The sequence below is a fragment of the Neofelis nebulosa genome, chromosome Y (genome assembly GCF_028018385.1).
Source record: "Neofelis nebulosa isolate mNeoNeb1 chromosome Y, mNeoNeb1.pri, whole genome shotgun sequence".
NCBI classification, from domain to species: domain Eukaryota; kingdom Metazoa; phylum Chordata; class Mammalia; order Carnivora; family Felidae; genus Neofelis; species Neofelis nebulosa.
In genome coordinates, this window is record NC_080801.1 from 4,702,387 (window position 1) to 4,726,650 (window position 24,264).

A 24,264-nucleotide genomic window follows, 5' to 3' on the forward strand; every position below is an offset into this window, starting at 1 on the left:
AGGAGAAAAAGAGGATGAGGGAGAGAAGGATGTAAAGACTGCCAGCAATAGACAAGGTGAAGCCAAATCTGGTCATACCTGTTCCTCCGCCTCACATTAACCGCTGCAGTTCTTTTTATTTTTTAATTGACATTTACTAAACTGTGTCTAGACCATGAAAGGTAATTCTACTTGTAGCAACTAATTGAAGCAAGAAAATGGAACACCCTAAATGATCAATAGCAGTGTTTATATAGGTTACGGCATGGTATGTGGCCTTTAAAATTCATAGCCCTGCAGAACATTTATGACCTAGAAAAATGCTCGTATGACTAGATGACCAAAAATGGGATTCACAGCTACATAGCTAATTTTGGTTAATGCATGTACATATACCTCTTCCCTGGCGATTATACCACAGTGTTAAAGATGCTTACCTCCAGGGGCGCCTGAATGGCTCAGTCGGTTAAGCATCTGGCTCTAGATTCCAGCTCAGTTATGATTCCACAGTGTGGGGGACCCAGCTGCATATTAGGCTCTGCACTGACAGCGTGGAGCCTACTTATGATTCTATCTCTCTGTCTCCTCCCATTGTTCACTCTTGCTCATCTCTCTTTCATTCTCTCTCTCTTCCAAAAATACATAAACATAAAAAAGGTGTTTAGATATGCTTATCTCCAGGTGTTTGACTTATGACCATTTTTCTTTCTTTTTTCTTTTTAATTTTTTAACTTTTCTGCAATAAACTTTAAGACTACCATAATCATAAAATAACGTTTCAAATAAACGATTCAGTCTAGTATCATTTAAATAAATAAAGTGTTGGGGCGCCTGGGTGGCGCAGTCGGTTAAGCATCCGACTTCAGCCAGGTCACGATCTCGCGGTCCGTGAGTTCGAGCCCCGCGTCAGGCTCTGGGCTGATGGCTCAGAGCCTGGAGCCTGTTTCCGATTCTGTGTCTCCCTCTCTCTCTGCCCCTCCCCCATTCATGCTATGTCTCTCTCTGTCCCAAAAATAAATTAAAAAAAAAAAAACGTTGAAAAAAAAAAAATTAAAAAAAAAATAAATAAATAAAGTGTTTCAATTCATAAATTTATTAGGTACATTCAACATATCAAGGATAGTTTCAAATAGTCCAGTATTAACGTTGCTAAGGTCTAGATTACAATGGGAGTCTAGGGATACCTCGGTAGCTGAGTCAGCTGAGTGTCCAACTTCTGCTCGGTCATGATCTCACAATTTGTGAATACAAGCACCACAGCAGACTCAGTGCTATCAGCATAAAACTCACTTTGTATCATCTGTCCTCTCTTTTTGCCCGTTCTCTGTTTGTGCTCTGTCTCAAAATAAACATTATTTCTTTTATTTTTTATTGTTTTAATTTTTTTAATGTTGATCAATTTTTAAGAGAGAGAGAAAGAGTAAAAGCCGGAGAGAGAGAGAGAGAGAGAGAGAGAGAGAGAGAGAGAGAGAGAGAGAGAGGGGGGGGGAGAATCCAAAATCTAAATCTGATTCCGGGCTCAAACTGACAGACTGTGAGATCATGACCTGACCTGAAGTCAGATGCTTGACCAATTGAGCCACACAGGAGTCCAAGAAAACTGTGAGTTTATAAGATATTACATTTGTTTGAAAATCATATAATTGGCTTTACACCATATGCTATTGGCTTTAGTAAAGACTTTAGTAACAGATTCATCAACCCACTTACGCTAATTAATATATTAACTTCCAAAATATCACCTTCAGTGGGTCTGCTCCAGGACCACATCATATTAAACGCGAACAAGCAAGCAAGCAAACAAACAAACAGACAGACAGACAGACAGAGAAACAAACAAAACAAGAACTAGTAGCAAATCATGTCGCATAATGATCCATCCCACTGTCAAATTCTGTTACTATTTTTTTGGCCAAAGAGCTTATATCAAAGGATTCTATTGTTTTCAATACAGATGAACTTCTGCAAATGGTTCAGCATATAGGTTTGAGGACATACTGAAAATGTAAAGGAAATACAGAATTTTATATTGTACAGCCTTAGGCCTCTAACTTCCATGAAACTCCAGAAGGAGAACATTATCAGCACCATGAATTCTTTCCCTGCGATCACTCCCCATTCCTGCTCCATCTCACTTCCCCAACATTATCAATATCCTGACTTTGAGCAACAGAGATTAAATTAGTCCATGTTTGAATTTTATAAAAATATAATGGAATAATATGCATTTCTTTAGATCTGGCTTCTTCCGTTCAACATTATAAGGCTCATCGATGTTGTTTTGCATAGGTGTAACTCAGGGATTGGTACTTCCACATTGTATTCCCTTACATGATTATTTAACAATTTGCTTATCCATTCCACTGTTGATTCACGTTTGGAATGTATGTTTCCATACTGTACTTATTATACGGAAGGCTGCTATGAACATTTCCCTTTTACTGTGCACAGCATGAAGCGTATCTACTACAGCGTGTTAATGTTTAGTTAGGTGCCTTAGCATTAAACCCTGGCTGTACATCAGAATCACCCTGGTGTCTTGATGTCAGTTCCACAGATCATTCTAATTTGAGCTTGGGTTAAGAACCACTAGGGTAGATGTTGAAATCACCAGACAAAAGGAGGAGATGAATCCAGTTTAAGGAATTGTCAATGGGTTCCTCTTTCTGGACAATAAAATGTAATGTAAAAATTATTTTGTGGCCATAATGAGATCACTTTCCTCCTCCTCCTCTTCCTCCTGCCCCTCCCCCCTCCTCCTCCTCCCCCCTCCTCCTCCTCCCCCCTCCTCCCCCTCCTTCCCCTCCTCCTCCTCCTCCTCCTCCTCCTTCTCCTCCTCCTCCTCCTCCTCCTCCTCCTCCTCCTCCTTCTTCTTCTTCTTCTTCTTCTTCTTCTTCTTCTTCTTCTTCTTCTTCTTCTTCTTCTTCTTCATCTTTTTCTTCTTTTCTTCTTTTTTCATAAAGCTCCTACACAATAAGACTACCTATAGGCTTTTAGAGACTCTGCATGGCTTCCATAATATGTTCAACTATCCCCAAATTCTCAAAGGAAACATCTTTAGACATTTTTTAAATATATGTGTTCCATGATATGGCACACTTGAGTGAGAGCTTAGGGTCTCAAATATCTAGACATATCCTACTTTGGTATCCCAGCTCCATAAATACTGAGACTGGAAAAGGCAAGAGTTAATTTTCCATGGTCCAGATAAAGACAGAATTAAGTGAGATCTCCTTAGTAGTACCTGTTACAATAGAAAATTTAGTTGGTGCTCTTTAATTTTCTAGTTTCCTGAAATTGCTTTTTGGATTCATGCCCAGAATCTGTCTTGATGAATATATGTAAGAGAATGAAAGCCAAAAACGAACAATGTGACTCTAGAAAGTACTGCAACAGTTAACATTGAGGTATCACAAAACTCTGAAAACACGTTCTTCAAGTTCAGTCTCCAATATGCACTGAGAGGTAGGAGAAAACGGAGGTCATGCTATAACTCTTTTGTGAAACGTGAAGATATGTGCAGTAACTTATTATTTTTGTGAAGTTAGGTAATTGCCTCTGGATTGTGATGTAAACGCTGTTTCAGGTTGCACTTGAATCCAAAAATTCCTTCAGCAGACTCCCCTCCCACCTGATTTGACGTTGACTCAACCACTTCACCAAGAAAGATTTCTAAACTTTGACCATGTTTGAGTGTTTATAAAAGTTTCTAAAAGCATGGAAGACCTCATCCTTGCCTTCAAGAAACTTATAATATTTGAGGGTAGGAAAAACCCAAACACCATACAAAGCACAGTAAGACTTCAAGGTCAAGTTTCATGTATCAGGAGAAGTCCACTGAGCTGAGTTGATCAGTAATGGCATCTCAGAGGCATAGCACAAAGAATCTTAAAGGATGACCAAATTTCTAGCTGGCAGGCAGAAAGGAGAAGGACAAAGGAAACAAAAACAAATGTGTGGGGGAAAAAAGGAGGGGCAGGCATTCCAAGAACAGTGATAACAACCATGTTGGAGTTTGAGATTCTTCTACAACAGTGGCCATTAAGTATTTTTGACGACGACAAAGACTGGGTAGAAGATGAGGTACCTACATAACCCATCAATTCCATCATCTTATGTCAGGAGGTCTTGTTGACAGCGAAGAATTGGAGACCATCAGTTAGAACCTCTAGATGGTGATAACAAAGCAATTTGGTAGAAACAAAACAACGGAAAGTTATAATTCTAAGCAAACTTCTGTAAGTGTGTGAATTAATACCCAATCAATAAACAATTGAAATCCATGACCAACTTAAGACCCCTCTTGTGTTTCTCTGTTAATGGAACATTGTCTTCAGTTGCTCAAGTGGGAAAGAGACTCCTTGTCAGTCGTCCCCTCCTCAACGTCTTTCCTGTGATCCATTCAGCAGAAGAGGTTCTCAACTCCACCTCCAACGTATGCCAAGCCAGCTAGTTTCTCACCACCTTCTGCCTACTCTCGGTTTTCGTTCTTAGCCTCATGCTGCCTTTCCCTTCCCACCAAAATCCCAGTTCATTCTTTTCACTGCATCAGGAATGCAATCCAAAAATCCTGAATCTGAGCAGTTCATTCCTCTGCTTAAAACAACCCTCTAATCTCCACTGTACTCAAAATGACACATAGAATCTGTAACGTGACCACCAGACGTTGGCAGTCCTGCCTCATCACCCCTCTAATGCCATCTTTCCTCATTCTCCTTTCATTAGGTGATTGGGACCGTCTCTTCTCCTGGTTTCTCAAATTAGACCCACGTAGGTTCCGCTTAGGATGCATTTTGGTTCGCTAGATTCCTTACAGTTCTTGCTACAGGTCCAAGTTTGAATAAAGGACTTTTCTCCCCAAGAAACCTTTGTTGGCCAATCCTCTAATCGAGATTTTGTCCGCCCTGTCATTCCTTCTCATAACATTTAGTCTTTTATTTAACAGCATTTGCCACAAGTTGTGATTACACATGTACCTTTTGTAGCTGAGGTTTGAAACATCCTGAATATATGGAGCGTGCATGTTTGATTATCACTGTGTACTTGAACCTAATAGCACCTGACACCTAAGGTGGTCAATATGTATATCCACAGTGCCTGAAATAGGGGACTTTTAAGTATCTCCCGGTGTGCTGGACTGCAATATACATTCAAGTCTTTAATAATCTCTACCACCAAATTTAGTATTCATATACAAAAAAGGGAAGGGTCACCTCCTCGAGAATAGGAAAAACAGTTTGCCTCGTTGATAGCTTCTATGGTGTAGCTTACATTTTGACCTACAAAAGACCCCACCCTGGAGATACAGTTTGCATGGATGTCGTGACAACTATGAGGAAATCAAAACAAAATACAGTGTTTATTGAGTGTAATGTGCCAGGATTCTTTCCACACGTTTTACAGCATTACCAATAACCTCACAACTATACTGAACATAGGCGGTATACTTCCCCTTTACAAATTGGAAAAGCAAACTCTGCATTTGCCTACAATCTAAGATCTGGCTGGTAGAAGAAATTGATGGGACCAGGTAATTTAAAAAATCCACAATTTTGTCCAAGGTAACCTCTGGGAAATCAGAAAATGAGCGGCTTTCATAAGTGCAGCTGCCCAGCGCCTTTCGGAGGAGCCGTCTGTGTGGAGCCGGGGCTTTGGCGCCATCACATCTCCAGGATCTCACTACCAGGAGAAACCCCCATTGTTGGGAAGGGCGAGAACATCCATCCATGGCAACTTAAGGTGTTTTAACCCCTGTCAAGATAGTGCAAACCTCCAATGACTTCATTCGGTACTTCAAGGAGCAAATCAAAGCACACCTCGTGGGATTTTCAAAAATCACTCTGAGATGAGAAATCAAACAAGGAAAGTCATAGCAACACAAAGCAAGTAACACTTTCCAAAACACACCGCCAGAAGGGCCAGGCCATGGAGAGGGGATGAGCCCACATTAATGTAGCAGTGCTCTCAGGTGCAGAGCACATAAAACAAAACAAAACAAAACACAACAACAACAACAACAACAACAACAACAACAACAACGACAACAAAAACGTTAAAACACATAAGGAATAGAAAACTATCCACAATGATGAAACGGAAGAATTCCCCTCAGAAGAAATTCCAGGAGAAGTGACCGTTAAAGAATTGACCCAAATAGATAAAAGCAGTATAACAGCAAAAATTTAGAATAATTGTATAAGATTAATCACTGGGCTTGAAAAAAGGCATAGAAGACAACAGAGAATTTAGTATAGCAGTGATAAAAGAACTAAAACATAGCCATGGTTAATTAAAAAGGCAATGACATAGGGATTGATTTAATCACTGATACAAAAACAGATAAGCTGGAAACTTGGATGTCTATCACTGAAGTTAATAGTTATGCGATCGTAGCAATAGCTAATTCTAAAAAACTATTAAATAATGAAAAGCAGAAAGCTAAAATATGTCAAGGTTTAAATACCTAGCATGAGCCGTGCAGCTGTATAGTTTTTAAAAATTCTAGGATATCAAATAATATTATGTGATAGCCATTGTAACACATGCGATGTTCACCATTTCTACCTTTGCTCTTCTACATGTGGAGTAATACGCTATTGGGCCTTATAGAATATCTGAAAAAATGAATACTAAAAATTAAAAAAATTTTTGAAAGTATATGTTGCTAGTGAGTTTGTCATGTCAAACAAAGTTATAAATAGGTGTTATTTCCAAACCCTATTCACGTGCACTCTTATTATGGCTAGAGTCCATAAAAAGTTATTGCACAATTGCGATAAACATGATTACCAGTGCAATCTATTTTTTTTAATTCCATTTGTTCATTTATTTGAAAGCCAGAATAGAGCATAGAGAATGTACCCTGTAGGTTCTGCATTCTCTCCTTGATTCCAAATGTCTTATTTAGGATGCTACCATAAAGACGGTAAAACAATATTATCTGTACCATGAACGTGTAAAATTTGGTACACCTCACTAGTATTACAATTTTACTGATTAGCATATGTGTTTACAAATACACAGGTGTGCACTGGGTGAAGTTAGATGTTTCATGCTCCTATCCATATCATGAGGAATCCAATATATTTTAAAGAGTTAGATTCCAGTTACCAATTCTAATGTGGGATTACATGCACAGTTCTTGCTTATTTCTCACTTATTGTGCAATTATGAAGTAAACATAGAGCCCAAAGAGTAAATTCTTTTTATCTACACTTAACTGAACATATATCACTGAAAGTCAAACTTTGGCCTTTCAAAGATGACATGAGACTGAACGCGGAAAACCCAAAAGACTGCATGAAAACGCTGCTAGATCTGATACATGAATTGACCAAAGTCAGAGGATACAAAATCAGTGTAAAGAAACTGGTTGCATTTCTATACACCAATAAGGAAGCAACAGAAAGAGAAGTCAAGAAATTAATGCCAGTTACAATTTCACCAAGAACCCTAAAATACCTAGCAAGAAACCTAACCAAAGATGTAAAAGATCTGTACGGTGAAAAGTATAGAAAATGTATGAAGGAAAATGATGAAGACACAACAAAATCAGGGGAAAAAAAGCAATCCATGCCTATAGAGTGGAAGAATGAATAGTGTTAAAATGTCAATACTACCCAAAGCAATCTACACATTTAATGCAATACCAATCAAAATTGTACCAACATTCTTCTCCAGACTAGAGCAAGCAATCTGAAAGTTTTCACGGAACAACCAAAGAACCTGAGTACTCAAACTTATGTTGAAAAAAGAAAGCCAAAGTGGGAGGCAGGCCAGACTCTAGCCTCTCCTACGAAGCTGTAATCATCAAGATAGTATGACATTGGCACAAAAGCAGGCACATTAACCAATGAAACAGAATAGAGAACCCAGAAGGGGCCCCACAAATGTATGGTGAACTAATCTTTGACAAAGCTGGAAAGAGAATCCAATGGATAGAAGACAGTCTCTTTACAAATGGTGCTGGGAGAACTGAACAGCAACATGATGAAGAATCAACTAGATGACTTTCTTATTTTTTTTTAATTTTTTTTTCAACATTTTTAATTTATTTTTGGGACAGAGAGAGACAGCATGAACGGGGGAGGGGCAGAGAGAGAGGGAGACACAGAATCGGAAACAGGCTCCAGGCTCCGAGCCATCAGCCCAGAGCCTGACGCGGGGCTCGAACTCACGGACCGCGAGATCGTGACCTGGCTGAAGTCGGACGCTTAACCGACTGCGCCACCCAGGCGCCCCTAGATGATGACTTTCTTACAACGTGCACAAAAATAAATGCAAAATGGATGAAAGACTTAAATGTGAGACAGGAAACCTTCAAAACACTAGAAAAGAAAAGAGGAAAAAAAACCCTTTGACCTCAACTGCAACAATTTCTTCCTTGACATGTCTCAAAAGCCAAGGGAATGAAAAGCAAAAATGAATTTTCAGGACCTGGTCTACATAAAAATCTTCTGCACTGCAAAGGAAACAATCAGCCAAATTAAAAGGCAACTGATGGAACGAGTGAAGATATTTGCGAATGACATATTGGTAAAGGGTTAGTGTACAAAATGTATCAAGAACTTACCCAAGTCACACCTGGAAAATGTAATACAGTGAAAAAATGGGCAGAAGACATGAATAGACACTTTTCCAAAGGAGACATCTAGATGGCCCACAGACATATGGAAAGATGCTCAACATCACTTATCATCAGGAAAATACAAATCCAAGCCACACTGAGATACCACCTCACACTAGTTAGTGTGGCCAATATGAGCAACTCAGGAAACCACAGATGCTGGTGAGGATATGGAGAAAGAGTAACCCTCTCTCACTGTTGATGGGAAAGGAAACTGGTGCACCACTGTAAGCATGAAACCTACAGACAGCACACTGACTCTAAACGCATATCTTTCCATAATAACACTGAATTTCAATGGACTAAATGCCCTCACCAAAAAACATAGCATATCAGAATGGATAGAAAAAACAAAAACAAAAAGACAAAACAAGACCCATCTCTTTGCTGTCTACATGAGACTGATTTTAGACATGAGGACACCTTCAGATTGAAAGGGAGGGGATGGAGAACTATCTATCATGCTACTGGAGGTCAAAAGAAACCTGGAGTCGCCAACTTATATCATACAAAGTAGAGTTTAAATTAAAGGCTGTACCAAGAGATGATGAAGGGCTTTCTATATTAATTTCAGGGTCTCTCCATCAGGAAGAGCTGAACATTTAAATGTCTACACACCAAATTCGGAGACACACAAATATATAAAACAATTAATTAAAAACAGACAGAACCTTGTTGATAAGAATGTGGTAATTGCAGGGACATTAATAAATCACCGAAATAAAGATGGCAAATCTCCAAAAGCATGGAGATTAAAAAACATCCCACTAACGAAAAAATGGGTCAACCAGGCAATTTGAGAAGAAATTAAAAGATATAAGGAAACAAATGAAAATGAAATACAACAATGCAAACTCTTCGGGATGCAGCAAGGGCAGTCCTGACAGGGAACAACAAACAAAACTAAACAAAATAAAACACCAACAAAAACAACAAGAAACATTGCTATCCAGGCCTTTATCAAAAACAAGAAAAGTGCCCAATACAAAATCTAACAGCACACCTAATGGAACCACAAGCAGAACAGCAAAGACACCCCAAACCGAGCAGAAGAAGAGGAATAATAAAGATCAGAGCAGAAATAAACAATATGGAGTCTAAAAGAAAACAGGAGAGCACATCAATGAAACCAAGAGTCGTGTTTTTGAGAAAATACACACAAGTGATAAACATCTAGCCTGGCTTCTCAAAAAGAAAGGAGAGGGGACCCAAATAGGTTAAATCACAAATGAAAATGGATTTATTACAACGAATCCCTCAGAAATTCAAGCAATCATCAGGAAACACTATAAAATCTTCTACGACAAGAAACCTGACAACCTGGAAGAAATGGACAAACGCCTCCATACCCACACACTTCCAAAACTCAAACGGCAAGAAATAGAAAATGTGAACGCACCCATAACTAGTGAGATAATTGAATCAGTTATCAAAAATCTCCCAATATATAAGAGTCCTGGACCAGGTGGCTTCCCTGGCGAATTCTAGCAGACATTTAAAGCAGAGATAATAGCTATCCTTCCCAAGCTGTTCCAAAAAATGGAAATGAAAGGATACTTCCAGACTCATTTTATGAAGCCAGCACTACTTTGATTCCCAAACCAGACAGAGACACAGAAAAAAAGGAGATTTACGGGCCAATATCCCTGATGAATAGGGGTGCAAAAATTCTCAGCAAGATACTAGCAAATCACATTCAAAAGCATATAGAAAGTATTATGCAACACAATCAAGTTGGATTCATTCCTGGCCTGCAGGGCTAGTGCCATATTCACAAATCAATCATTGTGCTACATCACATTAATGAAAGAAAAGATAAGAACCATAGTCCACTGTCATTAGGTGCAGAAAAAAGTATATGAGAAAATACAGCTTCTATACTTAATACAAACCCTCAAGAAAGTTGGGATAGAAGGAATCTACTTTAAACATCATAAAAGCCATTTATGAGAAGCCCACAGTAAATATCGTCCTCAATGGGGAAAAACTGAGAGCATTCCCCGTGAGATCAGGAACAAGACAGACATGTCCACTCTCACCCCGGTTGTTGAACATAGTGTGGGAAGGCTTAGCATCAGTAATCAGACAGTAAATGAAATTAAAGGTATCATCACTTGCAAAGATGAAGTCAAACTTCCACTTTTTGCAGATGGCATGACACTATACATGGAAACTCCTACAGACTCCATCAAAAGTACTCTAGCGCTGATGCATGAATTTAGCAATGTTGCAGGGTACAAAATCAATGTATAAAAATTGTTTGTGTTTTATACACCAATTGTGAAGCAACAGAAAGAGAAATAAAGAAAAGAAACACACTGACAATGCACCAAGAGTCATAAAATACATGAATAAACCTAACCAAATTTGTAAAAGATCTGTATGCTGAAAACCATAGAAAGCTTGTGAAGGACATTGAAGAAGATACAGAGAAAGCGAAAAACTTTCCATGCTCGTGGATTGGAAGAATAAATATTGGCGACATGTCAATACGACCCAACGCAGTCCTCACATTATATGCAGTCCCAATCACATTGCACCAGCATTCTTCTCCAAGCTGGAACAAGCAATCACAAAATGTGTATGGAAACACAAAAGACCCTGAATAGCCAAAGTAATACTGAAGAAGAAAACCAAAGTGAGAGGCACCACAATGCCAGACTTTAGCCACTACCGCAAAGCTATAACCATCAAGACAGCATGGTATTGGCACAGAAACAAACACATCGACTTAATGGCATAGAACAGAGACCCCAGAATTGGACCCACATACGTATGGCCAACTAATCTTTGACAGAGCAGGAGAGAATATCCAATGGAAAAAAGGACAGCATCCATTTAACAAATGGTGCTGAGATAAGTGGACAGCAACACGCAGAAGAATGAAACTCGACCACTTTCTTACACCACTCACAAAAATAAACTCACAATGGATGAAGGGCGTGAATGTGAGACAGGAAACCATCAAACCCTTGAGGAGAAAGCAGGAAAAATCGTCTTTGACCTCACCGTCAGCAAGTTCTTACTTGACACATCTCCAAAGGCAAGGGAACTAAAAGCAAAAATGAACCATCAGGACCTCATCGAAATAAAAATCTCCTCCACAGGGAAGGAAACAATCAACAAAACTAAAAGGCAACTGACGGAATGGGAAAAGATGTGTGCAAAAGTCATACTGGATAATTGGCTAGTATCCAAAACCTATCAAAAGAACTCACCAACTCCACACCCGGGAAACAAAGAATCCAGGGAAGAAACGGGCAGAAGACTTGAACAGACACTGTTCTAAAAAAGACATCCAGATTGTCAAGAGACACATGAAAAGATGCTCAACAGCACTCCTCGTCGGGGAAATCCAAATCAAAACCGCACTGAGATACCACCTCATGCCAGTCAGAGTGGCTACAGTGAGCAAATTAGAAGACTATAGATGCTGGTGAGGATGTGGAGGAACAGGAACCCTCTTGCACTGTTGGTGGGAATGCAACCTGGTGCAGCCGCTCTGGAAACCAGTGTGGAGGTTCCTCAAATCGTTAAAAATAGATCAACCAGAAGACCCAGTAATAGCACTACTAGGAATTTACCCAAGGGGTACAGGAGTGCTGAGACATAGGGGCACATGTACTCCAATGTTTATAGCACTACTTTCAACAACAGCCAAACTATGGAAAGAGCCTAGCTGTCCATCAACTGACAAGTGGATAAAGAAGTTGTGGTTTATGTATATACAATGGAATACTACTTGGCCATGAGAAAGAATGAAACCCGGCCATTTGTGGCAACGTGGATGGAACTGGGGGGTATGACGCTACGTGAAATAAGTCAGGCAGAGAAAGACAGATACCTTATGTTTTCATCCATGTGTGGATCCTGAGAAACTTAGCAGAAGACCATGGGCGAGGTGATGGGGGGAAAATGTTATAGAGAGGGAGGGAGGCAAACCATAAGAGACTCTTCAATACTGATAACAGACTGAGGGTTGACGTGGGGTTGGGGAGAGGGGAAAGTGGGTGACGGGCATTGAGGAGGGCCCCTGTTGGGATGAACACTGGGTGTTGCATGGAAACCAATTGGAAAATAAATTACATTTAATGAAAAAGGAAATCCAGGGGTTGCTCTTACTGAATATGAGGATAGCTTTCCATTTTCAGCACTTTATGAGCGTGAGGTAGTAGTAGCTTAAGCTGCATAGATGAAAGTTTTGTTTGTGTGTTTAAGAAAAGGAGTTGAATAAAGACAGAGGCCTGTCACATGTATCACGTTGACCTTGGCAAGTTTCTCTTCTAATTGTTACCGTGACTTATCACTCTAAGTGATTCACATAGTTTGGAGTCAACCTTTCATGCGGAAGTGGATTTCAATTGATCGTGGTAGGTGGTCCTTGTAGTATTTTGTGAATGAATTATGTGGTGATGATGGATGGACTATGCTGGTTGCTTTCAAAAGCACTTACACGGACGGTGTAACACATTTTCTACCCTTCGAATCCCATACGGTCTCTTACTACCTTGTGTATGACTTACCTGAAATATCATGAATTGGTAGGTAGTGAATAGGTTTTAGTGGCACTGAATGCCCTACTGGCCACTCACACAGAATTCGTTGACGCTTCGCTCTTAAGCACACAACGACTCGGTCTTCCCTAAGCTGCATGAAAGTGAGCATGGATACTAACTAGGCCAACTGTTTGCTGCTGCTGTGAAGAACAGCTTCGTGAACTGTGAGCTGTAGCAACAGGTATGGAACCCTAAGCAAGGAACAGTATATCGGTGTTCTTTGAAAGGGTAGAGTAGTTATTTCAATTTGGCTTTCAGTGCGTTGCATGACAAGGCATTTAATTAGCTAAAACACTCATAGAGTCATGTTTGATTGCAAGTTGTGTGTACTCTCCACCGCTAAGTGTCATTTCATGTTAGATGGAATTAATGGAGGCTGAAGCACCCGTCATTCACCTCTAGGACAACCCTCTTGAACTCGTGAAGAATTATGGGCCTTCTCAGGTAAGATTACGTGCAGGTCTTTCTCAAGGGCATAATCTGAAACACAGCCAAACCTAAGGCAGCTTTGGGCAGCCCACCTTGATAAGATATGCAGACATTGTGACCTCACAAAGCGCCTGGTCTCCTAGCAACTGCGGTGTAACTCTCACAGCCTTCCTCCTGATTTGGCTTCATGGTAGGAAATTCATTAGGGTCCTGAGGCGGCTGCGAAACCTGGCAAGTGCGGCGGCCCCTAGCGGCCTCACATCCTGAGCAGCATGAAGAGGCGGAGGCGCTGGCCCAGGGCGGCCGTGGCCCCGGCCATTGGGGGAGGAGCCTCTAGCGCTGCAGGAGGGGCCGCGCTGGAGCCGCCTGAGGAGAGGGTGGTGTACATGCGGTGGCAACCGTCCAACTGTCGCCGGCCAACAGCACCAAGGCGCTGATCGACGCTTTCAAGCTATTCCTGCCCCGCAGCACGGAGTTCAGGAGCTCGACGCGGAGCTCTGGAGCTACCTCTGCAGCCTCAAGCACCAGTTCTCCCCCCACATCCTGCGCAGCAAGGACGTCTATGGCTACCTCCCTCCTGACCCTGGCCCTGGACCCCCGGCACCAGCCCCCCGAGGCCCACCTCCAGACGCGCCCGCCAGCTACCAGGCGGAGGCGCCACGGAGCCCGGACGGTGGCGGTAGGCCAGAGGAAGGTGCCGCCCCCGCCTCCGCCGTCCCGCGAGGATAGCAGCCCCCGCAAGCCCGCGGCCTCCTGGCCCTACTCCGGGGTCCGCACCCTGGAGGAGAGTGGGAGGGCGGCCACCCCGACGTTGACCACCTTCCCCACCATTCGCGTAGCGGGCGACGTGTGGGTCGAGAGCAGCCTGCCAGAAGCGCTACGCCAGGCGCGCCAAGTCCTGGGAGTGAACCTGGAACCCGTGGTGAGACTCCGCCTCTTCCCAGTGCCTGGGCTTGAGATATGGGGCACCGCCGCGCGACCTCTCAGCCCCAGGACGGGTTGTGCCTGGAGGGATGAACCAGGGACAGCCGGGACCGCGTCCCCTAGTGCACTTTACAGGAGAAGAAGCACAAGACGGTCCTGGCCAGCGCCCCCTGGATGCGCCGCCGCCTTCTGGGACTCCGGGGCAGCTGTGCCCCTCTGCTGCCTCCCAGCACCGGGTATGCGGAGGTAGAAGACCCCTGGACCGCAAGGGAGGTCCCCTTTCTTCCTAACCCCAGATTGAGATGTCTCCAGGACTGTAGGGGCAGATCCATGTTCTCTCTTGTTCCCTCATTGGTCTGAAGTCGTCAGAAGAAGCCATTCCACCCCCACCCCCTCCAAAGGAATTTGGTTCCATGCTTGTGTAATAAAGCTAGAATTCCCTTGCTGTTCACCCACCTCTGGCTCCTCCCGCCTCATTTTCTTTCTTTGTCTCCTTTTTTGACTGCCACTCTTTCTGGACGAAAGATCGAATATGTGTGGAAAGTTGTTGCAATAGTTGGTATTCTCAATACCAATGGCAATAGTGGGTATTCTGAGTCCCACACCTTTCCGAGTTAACTGGATTCCAACGCTTTGACCAAGGATATTTTCGAAGAATTTCTAAGAAATTCAAGCGTATCACTGTTAATAATGTAAGGATTTGTATGGCTTTGAATGTCATGGGCTCGGTGATTACTAACCAAAAGATTCAAAGTTCAACTGTGTACACATTCTTAAGACGTTTCTAAAGATTTTATATTGAAATGTAATGTTTATGTTTACTGAGCTCCTAAAGGAAATGGTAGACACTCGGGAAGTTTTGTTGAGTAAAATTAACTTGGGAAATTCTTTATAATTGGGTAAAATTGAAAGTGCATTGAGAAACCACACGGTTTCTATTAAAAACCAATGAGTGATTTTCAATAAATAAATAACTAAATGAATGAATGAATAAATATATAAATGAATGAATGAATAAATAAATAAATAAATAAATAAATAAATAAATAAATAAATAAATAAATAAATAAAAAACTGGTGCTGGTTATGGACATGGATGGAATCCACTCGGAATTGACTTGGCCTTGTACTAATCTCACACACTGATCTGGGAATCTTTCCAGGATAATTTATTTTAAAATGGAAATCACATAGAATAAATGAGTAGGGGTAAGTGTGGTGACTAAAGCTGCATACATAATAGCCGTTGGAATTCTCTGAAGTATTACTGATCTAGAGCGGTGGTACATTTTTTTTTTGGCACCAAATACCTGGTTGAGGTTATCTTTGGGCAAAATAGATTTTCCTCACTTGTTTTTGTCGTTGTTGTTGGATAACAGGAAATATCCACATTACCATGCATCACTCTTATAAAAATCATGGCAGTTGGTTAACAGTTTTGCTCCAGGACTTTCCTTTATTATCTTATGTCCATGCACAGTTATGTTAGCAGGTATTGGTCTTTTTGTTTGATAATCAAAGACCAGAGGGATCAAACAGGAGAGCCACACAGAGTACTTTTCACTTTCATGATCGTGTTTGTATCCTGTGGCCCAGCATGGAATTCTGGATTATCCAAGTGACCTCAGTTATTGGTGGCAGCAAGACTTAATGGTTTTTAGTCAGTGGTGCCGCAGCCAGATTTTACTGCGATAAAATCGGAAGGGCCAAGGAGTGAGTTTGTACCACTATTCTTTCAAGTTTAAGTGTTCTGCAATAGAACCATCCATCCCAGGCTGAAACATGACCTATTAAATCTTCAAGATTACGGTTTCTCTCTGCTTGGCAGCTTTTTAGGGCAATAATGAGAGTTGTGATTTTTTTTTAATTTTCTTTTAATGTTTATTTATTTTTGAGACAGAGAGAGACAGAGCATGAATGGGGGAGGGTCAGAGAGAGAGGGAGACACAGAATCTGAAGCAGGCTCCAGGTTCCGAGCTGTCAGCACAGAGCGCGACACGGGGCTGGAACCCACGGACCGTGAGATCATGACCTGAGCCGAAGTCGGACGCTTAACCGACTGAGCCACCCAGGCACCCCGAGAATTGTGATTTTGACTCTCGGGCTTGTAGAGTTCAAATGGCATAGCTTCCTAATATACAGTTTCCAGTAAACCTCATATTCTTTTTTTCACTAGTCAGTGATAATGTGTTGTTACAAATACTGCCACATGAGTAAGTAAAAGTGAATAATTATTTAAAAGATGGAGAGTGTTAAATTATACTCGTTTCATAGGAAGCTTATAAAAATTTTCGTTACTAGCTTCCATTGCCAATGGTATTTCAAATACATAGGTTTTTCTCCCCCACCCTTCCCAAATTAACTGTTTTAGCTAATTAGCCCCTGAGGAAAAGATACATATTTGTACATCTTCCCTATTGTATTTAATTGTATAATAATTAAAAATGAATCCAATGACCATATTAGAATGTAAATTCGACATATAGCTTATCGAGGTAGCTTCCCAGAGGGTTTTGAAATTAGATGTAGCTGGGAGGATAACTTAGCTCAGCACAGCTTTGAAACACAACCATTGACACCATGCAGTTATTTGAACTTAACTGAGAACGTTAGTTTTTCCCTGCTATACCTTGTTATTTTATTGCACTTGAACTTGCATTCATGCTTTGGGTTATCTGGGCTATCTGATTTCGGTTTGGATCTGAATGTCCATCCTAAATTCAATATGTTGTTTAGCTGGTCCCGTAAAAAATATTGCCATTTCTAGTTTAAAAAACAGGATGGTAAAAAAAAAAAAAATCTTTGTTTTTGCCTAGTTTTTAGCAAAACCTTGCTGAAGTTTTGTTTTACAACTTATAAAATGTGAAAAAACAACTAATATAGTTGATTCGTATATTAATAGGAAAATGAAAGTATTTTATGTATCCTTTTGGGCAGACCGTGAAAAGGAACTTGACACGGTGGCATTTCTGGTGAGGCATTCATTTACTGTCTTCTAAAAAGAGTCTGAGGTCAGGTTGTACAGATTTTTGAAATAAATCCCATAGTCTTTTTTCATTCTCGTACCTTTATGTCTCATATGGCACAAGTAAGGAGGAAGTTTATGACCTTGCTATGCTTGAGTGCCTATATGTGATGACTGGCACCTCAAATAAGCTTTGAATTCCTGATGTCATTTTTATCCTCCTCTACTTGACACCCAGCAACTTAATTTTCCTTACAGAACCAGTGATGTTATAATTGTGGAGAGCAAGCTTCATTGTTGTTTACTGTCACTGTTGTGCTGTGTGTTTTGTCCAAGTTTGAGGACACAATTGTTCCAGTATAATTTAAACCGGTGGCTGACACATATTGATTTGCTGTGTGGAAGCAATACTACTATTGTTCTGAACACTGTTGAATAAAAATGCATGAAACATATTTGGATACAAAGAAATCTGAGCAATTTCGAACTCATAGTTTTTTGGTGTTCCAAGGATTGCCACAGAGCTCTTAAAATGAGTGTTTTTAGTGCATATATAATTTATATATATAATATTTGTATTATTTAGTGGGTATAATATTATATAGTGGATATATATATATATATATATATATATATATATATATATATATATGTAATATTTGCTTCCTTGGTGTGCTTAAAATATTTTTGGTAGATTGTCATGTCTTACGGGAATTAGAACTCAGTTGTTTGTCATGGAACTGAATTGTGTTCTTGGACAGTTTAATGTGCACTTATGATTAAGATTTACGATTTGCTTGTACTTTTCTTTTTAATGTATTAACTGTAAATACGTATCAGAGAATATACAATGTCTGGCTCTTCTAATGATTTTGGAAAGATTTTGAAATGGAATCTTATGTTTGCATGTGAATCGCAAAGCAATGTGAGAAATTTTTATTACTTTTGTTAACTTCAACATCCTGGAAGCCTGGAGATATGGTTTTTATGCTATTTGGGGAGTCAACAGTATGTCAATATCAACTCTGATGATCTAGTGAATCTCTGAGACAATGCTTCATGCCTGAGTCCAAACCATGACCCAGTTTGCCACCATAAAGACTTTAAAACTGCATCAAAGTTCATTTTGAGTCCTGACTCCAACCCCCTTCTAGCAGTGATAGAAAGCCTAACACTCACGTATGTTTATATTATAAAAGAACATAAGTGTGCTGCATAAGAGTAGCAGCAGTAAAGGCTGTCCTAGAGAATAAAGTAAAGCCAGAATTTTCAATACAGCCTAGCGTGTAGACGTAGAGTGCTAGCAAGGACAGGATTCATAGTATTATGTGCCCTTGATTTGTCTTTGTGTGTGAGTTCCTATCAATAATTGGAGGCAGCAGCGTCCTAACTGTGGATCACATTGACTGCGGTGGGATGAAAGATTGACCACTGGAAACCATTAGAACTGCACGTAAGTTACAGAAATGCTCTGTGCTTTAGCTTCCTGAAGAATCACATGTGGTTAGTAAAATAAACTATTGGACTACTGAAAGGATTAAAAAAGGATGGTAATGGGTGAACACATAGAAAATGCTTCATAAATGCTATTAATTGGAGGCATGTGGGCTGAAAATAAATATATATGCTGAGAGGTACTTGCGAGTTTCACATCCTGAAAATAGAGTGTGGTCTGAGAAAGCCAAAAGACAAATGATGAGAAGGTAATGTAGGAGTGGGTTTAATTGACGAAAGAAACAGCAGGGGGTGAGGTTAATAAAGTTGATTCATTAGGTAGTTTTCACTGTTGGAGGTTTTCTAGACTTCCTTAGATATTTGGGGTCTTTTTGTCCTTTGTTCTGAAATATATTTAAAACATACTGTTATATATATTAAACTATCTGAGAATTTGTACAAATAATAAGAGTTACCAATCACGAACTTGCCAAATGTCAACAGGAATTTCATTTTGGGGAAGCTCGGTAATGTTTGCTTTCAATCCGTGTGAGTTTACATGTAGAAAACTAAATTTGAAGCAATATGTGTGAGTTTTGTGCTTCCTGTGTTAAAGGAGACAAGTAAGTGCAGTAGTTAGATTTGAAATAGCAGAACGTTGTTACCATAGGGAAAAGAGCGCCTCACAGTTGAAGCATGGACACACTCATCTGTAGATTTGGTTCTAATGCCTGTGACTTAGCTCTCATTCCACTCCCACCTGCAGAAGGAATAACAACATTTTCTAGGTTGGGGAGCAAGCCAAAGTTAGAGTAGCTGAAATTAACAATAAAAGAATTTCCCTAGATGGAATTTATCCGGTGTTAAGAAGATCAAAACGGAGCCTGGCTGCAGATTTTGCAAGAGCAATGACTTCTCGTCAGCACTCCCTTGTCTTGGCAATGTCACCTTACACTGAAATTTATAACATGCGCAACATATCCAGAGCCCAAAAGGAAAGCAGTGCTCAGACAATATGGGACAGTATGGCTCCCAAGCAAATTTGCATAAATATTCTAGGGGACTCAAACTGAACTTCTCTTACTTTGAAAGGTATTCATAGAAATGTTAGTGTTGAGATTATTCCAACAACTGAAATTAGTTATGTAAAATGTGTATAAAGTACATGTATTTATATGTTTATATTTATGTTTTATATAATTTAAATATATTTATGTTTAAAGTACATATTCTTTAAATGTTTAGTAGAGACAGTAGAGAAAAAAGGGTGTGTTTTAGGGGTCTGCACTCAGATTCAAATAAGATTACGGAAGTATAGTATACATTCAAAAGGACATATATTATTTTTTTCATGTTTGTTTATTTTTTGAGAGAGAGACACCGTGCGAGCAGGGGAGGGCCAGATAGGAAGCCACAGGATCGAAGCAGCCTCCAGGCTCTGAGCTGTCAGCACACAACCTGATGTGGGGCTCGAACTCACAAACCGTGAGATCATGACGTGAGCCAAAGTTGGACACTTAACGACTGAGCCACCCAGGCACCCAAAAAGGAAATGTATTATTAAAAGTATTCTGAGCACAGCTGGATGAAGTTAAGTTCAATATAGTTGTGGAACCTGCACTCAGTAAACAAGGTTCCAGTACCCCAAGGGACCACCTGTGCCTCTTTCAGTCAAGCTGTATGTCTCCTTTGGGACAGGAATTATTCTGACTTCTTACAGAATATACAACTTTTGCTTGTTTTGGGACGATAGAGAAATGGAATTATGTGTCCTATACCTAGCTTTTTTCACTCAAACTTATGTTAGTGATATTCATGTTATTGTGTGTATAGATCCTTTGTGCTCATTGGTGTATAGAGTTTCATTATATGAATAGTTTACAATATTTTGGCAACTCTTGGTGGACATGTAGGTAGGTTCTGGCTTAGGTTAATTATGAATGAAACTTCATGAATATTATAGGGCACGTTTGGTGAACATGTTTGAGAATAGTATTTATTTATCTAGGAGGGAATTTGCTGGGTCACATGTCATCCAACTTATCAGCTTTGGTAATATTCCTCCAACTGTTTCCAAAATGGTTATACCAATTTACATGAACTTCTTTCTATAGTAGTGCCTGTGTAGTGTCTGTGAGCTCTGAATACTTGATAGCCTTGCCAACACTTGCTAATACGGTCTTTTTCATGTTATCTATTCTGGCAGGTGTACAGATTTTGTTTTTATTTGAGAAATTTCAATCCAGGTATTGTATACAAATAGTTAAAAAAAAAACAACCCACAACATCCAAATTGCAGATCAGGACCTGCAGTAAAGAAAACAAAAGCTTTGTTTCCCCCAAGAACACCTCTTCCCCAGAGGCAACACTTTCTTTTGTTTTCTTTTTTCTTTTTTTTTTTAAATCAGGGTTTTTTTTTTAAACACGCCATTTTGTATGAACAATTTTAGATTTAGAGAAAATTGCACAAAAAATACAGTTTCCTCACCCCCTCTAGTTTCTATAGTACCTTGCACTCATGTGGATACGTTAATTATAAGTGGTGGATGAGCCATCATTGATTGACCCATTATCATTAGACACATTACCATTACTAACAGTTAGGGTTTATTTTGTGTTATATAGATTCATAAGTTTTGAGAAATGTAAAATGGTATGTACCTACTATTGCAGCATCATACAGAATAGTTCCACCATCCTAAAGTGCCCTGTGCTCCACCTATTACCACTTCCTCTCTCCCCCTAAACCCTAATAGCCACTGGTCTTTTTCCTGTCTGTGAAGGTGTTTTGTTGTTGCTGCTGTTGTTGTTGTTGTTGTTGTTGTTGTTGTCATTTTGTTTTGTTTTGTTTTTCCAGAATGTTATCATAGTTGGAAACGTAAAGCATATGGCTTTTTCGGATTGGATCCCTTCACTTAGTAATCCACATTTAAGTTTCCTCCATGACTTTTAAGTAGCTCCCTTTCTCCCTCTTTCCTTCCCTCCTCTTCTGTCTCTCTGCCTTCCTTTCATTAAGGGAGTTTATTTTTTAAAACAGCGTTTGGTTTCCAGAAGAAGACTGGAAGGTGCAGAGTTCCCCTGTTCTCCCTCCTACCCCCCAAAACATAGTGTTCCCTATTGTAAACTTCTTGTGTCAGTGTAGTGCATTTGTTACAATGGAGGAGCCAATATGGAAACTATTATTAACGAAAGTCCCAAGTTTGCCTTAACATTCACTGTGGTGTGCAGTTCTGTGAGTTTTGACAAATGCACAATACCATGATTCAAAGCATGTCATTGTCTTCCAAGATGTTTCACTGCCATAAATATTCCCTGTGCTTCATCTATTATTCATCTCTCCCTTCCCCCCTGAGTTCCTGGCGACCACAGGTCTCTTTACTGCCTCCATTATTTGAGACAACACTTTTAACTCTTCCAGGTTTATATTCTTTTCTTAGGTATCTTCATGAATGTAAGTAATATAGCATACTGCTGCTTATTGATTTGTCAGTTTTAAGCACCGTCTACTGACTTCCTGTGTGAAGATGACGTATAGGTCGCTTAAGCCACCTGTCTTCTCTCTCCTCACCTTCCGATATATTCCTGAACTTCTATCTTTATCCTGTTTCAGTCAGGTCCAGCCAGCCGGTGAGTCACTATCGGTAGTTTAAAGAGTTACACACGTGATGGGAAATCCCAGAAGCCAAACAAAGGATGGCGAAGCAATCAGGAATTAGTATCGTCAGAAAGCTGTTTCCACCCCCAGGGCTAGAGAAACTCAGAACCATACCTAGCAGGAACTGAGAACATCAGAGAAGAGGCTCTTGGAAAGAAGCTAGAATTTGGAGGAGATAAAATCACTGGTAGCAAGTGGAGTGGGAGAGAGAAAAACCTCTGGGCTTATACCTTCCTCCCTTTCTCCCATCAAACACCCATTGGTCAAACCCCTCTGGCAGCCAGTTGGCAAGGAACCAGGAAACACAGTCTGTAGGAGAAGTGCAGGAACTGGATCTGAGGGCAAAAAGACATAACGGATGAAGTTACATATATGGACCAGTTAGGGTTCTCCAGACACTTAGTATCAATAGGAATTGGTTCACAGGATGACGGAGGCTGAGAAGGGCAGAGCCAGGAGATCCAGTAGTTTAGTTCCAGGCAGACTCCAAAAGCCTAAGAATCAGGAGAGCTGATGATGTATGTTCCATTCCAAGTCTGAGTCTGAAGTCAGGAGACCACTATCGCAGCTTGAAGACACTCAGATACACAACAGTGGATTCTCTCTTACTCTGCCTTTTGTTCCATTCAGGTCTTCAATCGATTAGTTGAGGCCACCCAGTGTTTGGCAAGGCAATATGTTTTGCTTAGTCCACTGATATACAGATGTTCATTGTACAAAGAAATGTCCTCACAGACTCACTAGAAATAATGTGTAACCATGTATCTGGGTACCCTGTGGCTCAGCCCAGTTAAAACATGAAATTAACCATCACAAGATATAATTTTATGCATGTATGTATGTATGTATGTATATATGTATGCATGTATGTATGTATGTATGTATGTATGCATGCATGCATGTGTGAATGAATATATGTTATTTGAGGGAGAGAGAGAGAGAGAGAGAGAGAGAGAGAGAGAGAGCATATGTTCAAGCAGGATAGGGGCAGAGAGAGAGAATTCTGAGAATTCTGTCAGTGCAGAACCTAATCCGCATCTTAGTCTTATGAACAGTGAGACCATAATCTGAGCCAAAATCAAGAGTTGGATTCTGAACTCACTGAGCCACTCAGGTACCCCACAAGATGCAATTTTAAAATAGAGACCTATTTCCCTTACCTGTACTACCATTTTTCATTCCTTACATTGTAAGATAAATGTCTTCCTCACACTTGCTGCACTTTTTCTCCGTCTCCCATCAGCTTTGGACTTCTGCTTGTCATTGTTGTTAATACTGGTATTATGCTCTGCAATCAAGTGTCTTTAGATTGTTCAAGGTTGATTCTAAAACTTGAAAATTAATAAGTGGTTTAAATTATTGGGATTATTAAATAATATGCAAACATTAGAATTACTACCCTTTTCCTGGAGTCCTCGTACCTGCTCAATGAGGACATCTCTGGGATCAAGTTGAAATGGGTCCTTTTTCTTTGAATTCCATCAGTGCTTTAAACCACGCCATGTTTCACTTGGCTCATTCAGACTAAGACCATCTTATGGATATTTTCTGGTTCTCCTTAGTTTTCTAATTGCACTTCTTTGTTTTATTGCACTCTTTCAGTGTTTTCAAATCATGCCACTTATGACATCTTCCTGTCAACCTCAGAGGTCTCTTACTAGACCCTTCTTTTTTCCTGCCTCATTTAGGTGGTGAC

General features: G+C 40.3%; 1 pseudogene; it reads left to right on the forward strand.

Annotated features, from left to right (window-relative positions):
* The first annotated feature begins 3,984 nt into the window (after window positions 1-3,984).
* The window catches only part of LOC131503446 (coiled-coil domain-containing protein 71L-like), a 48,898-nt pseudogene continuing 28,618 nt past the window's right edge, over window positions 3,985-24,264 (forward strand).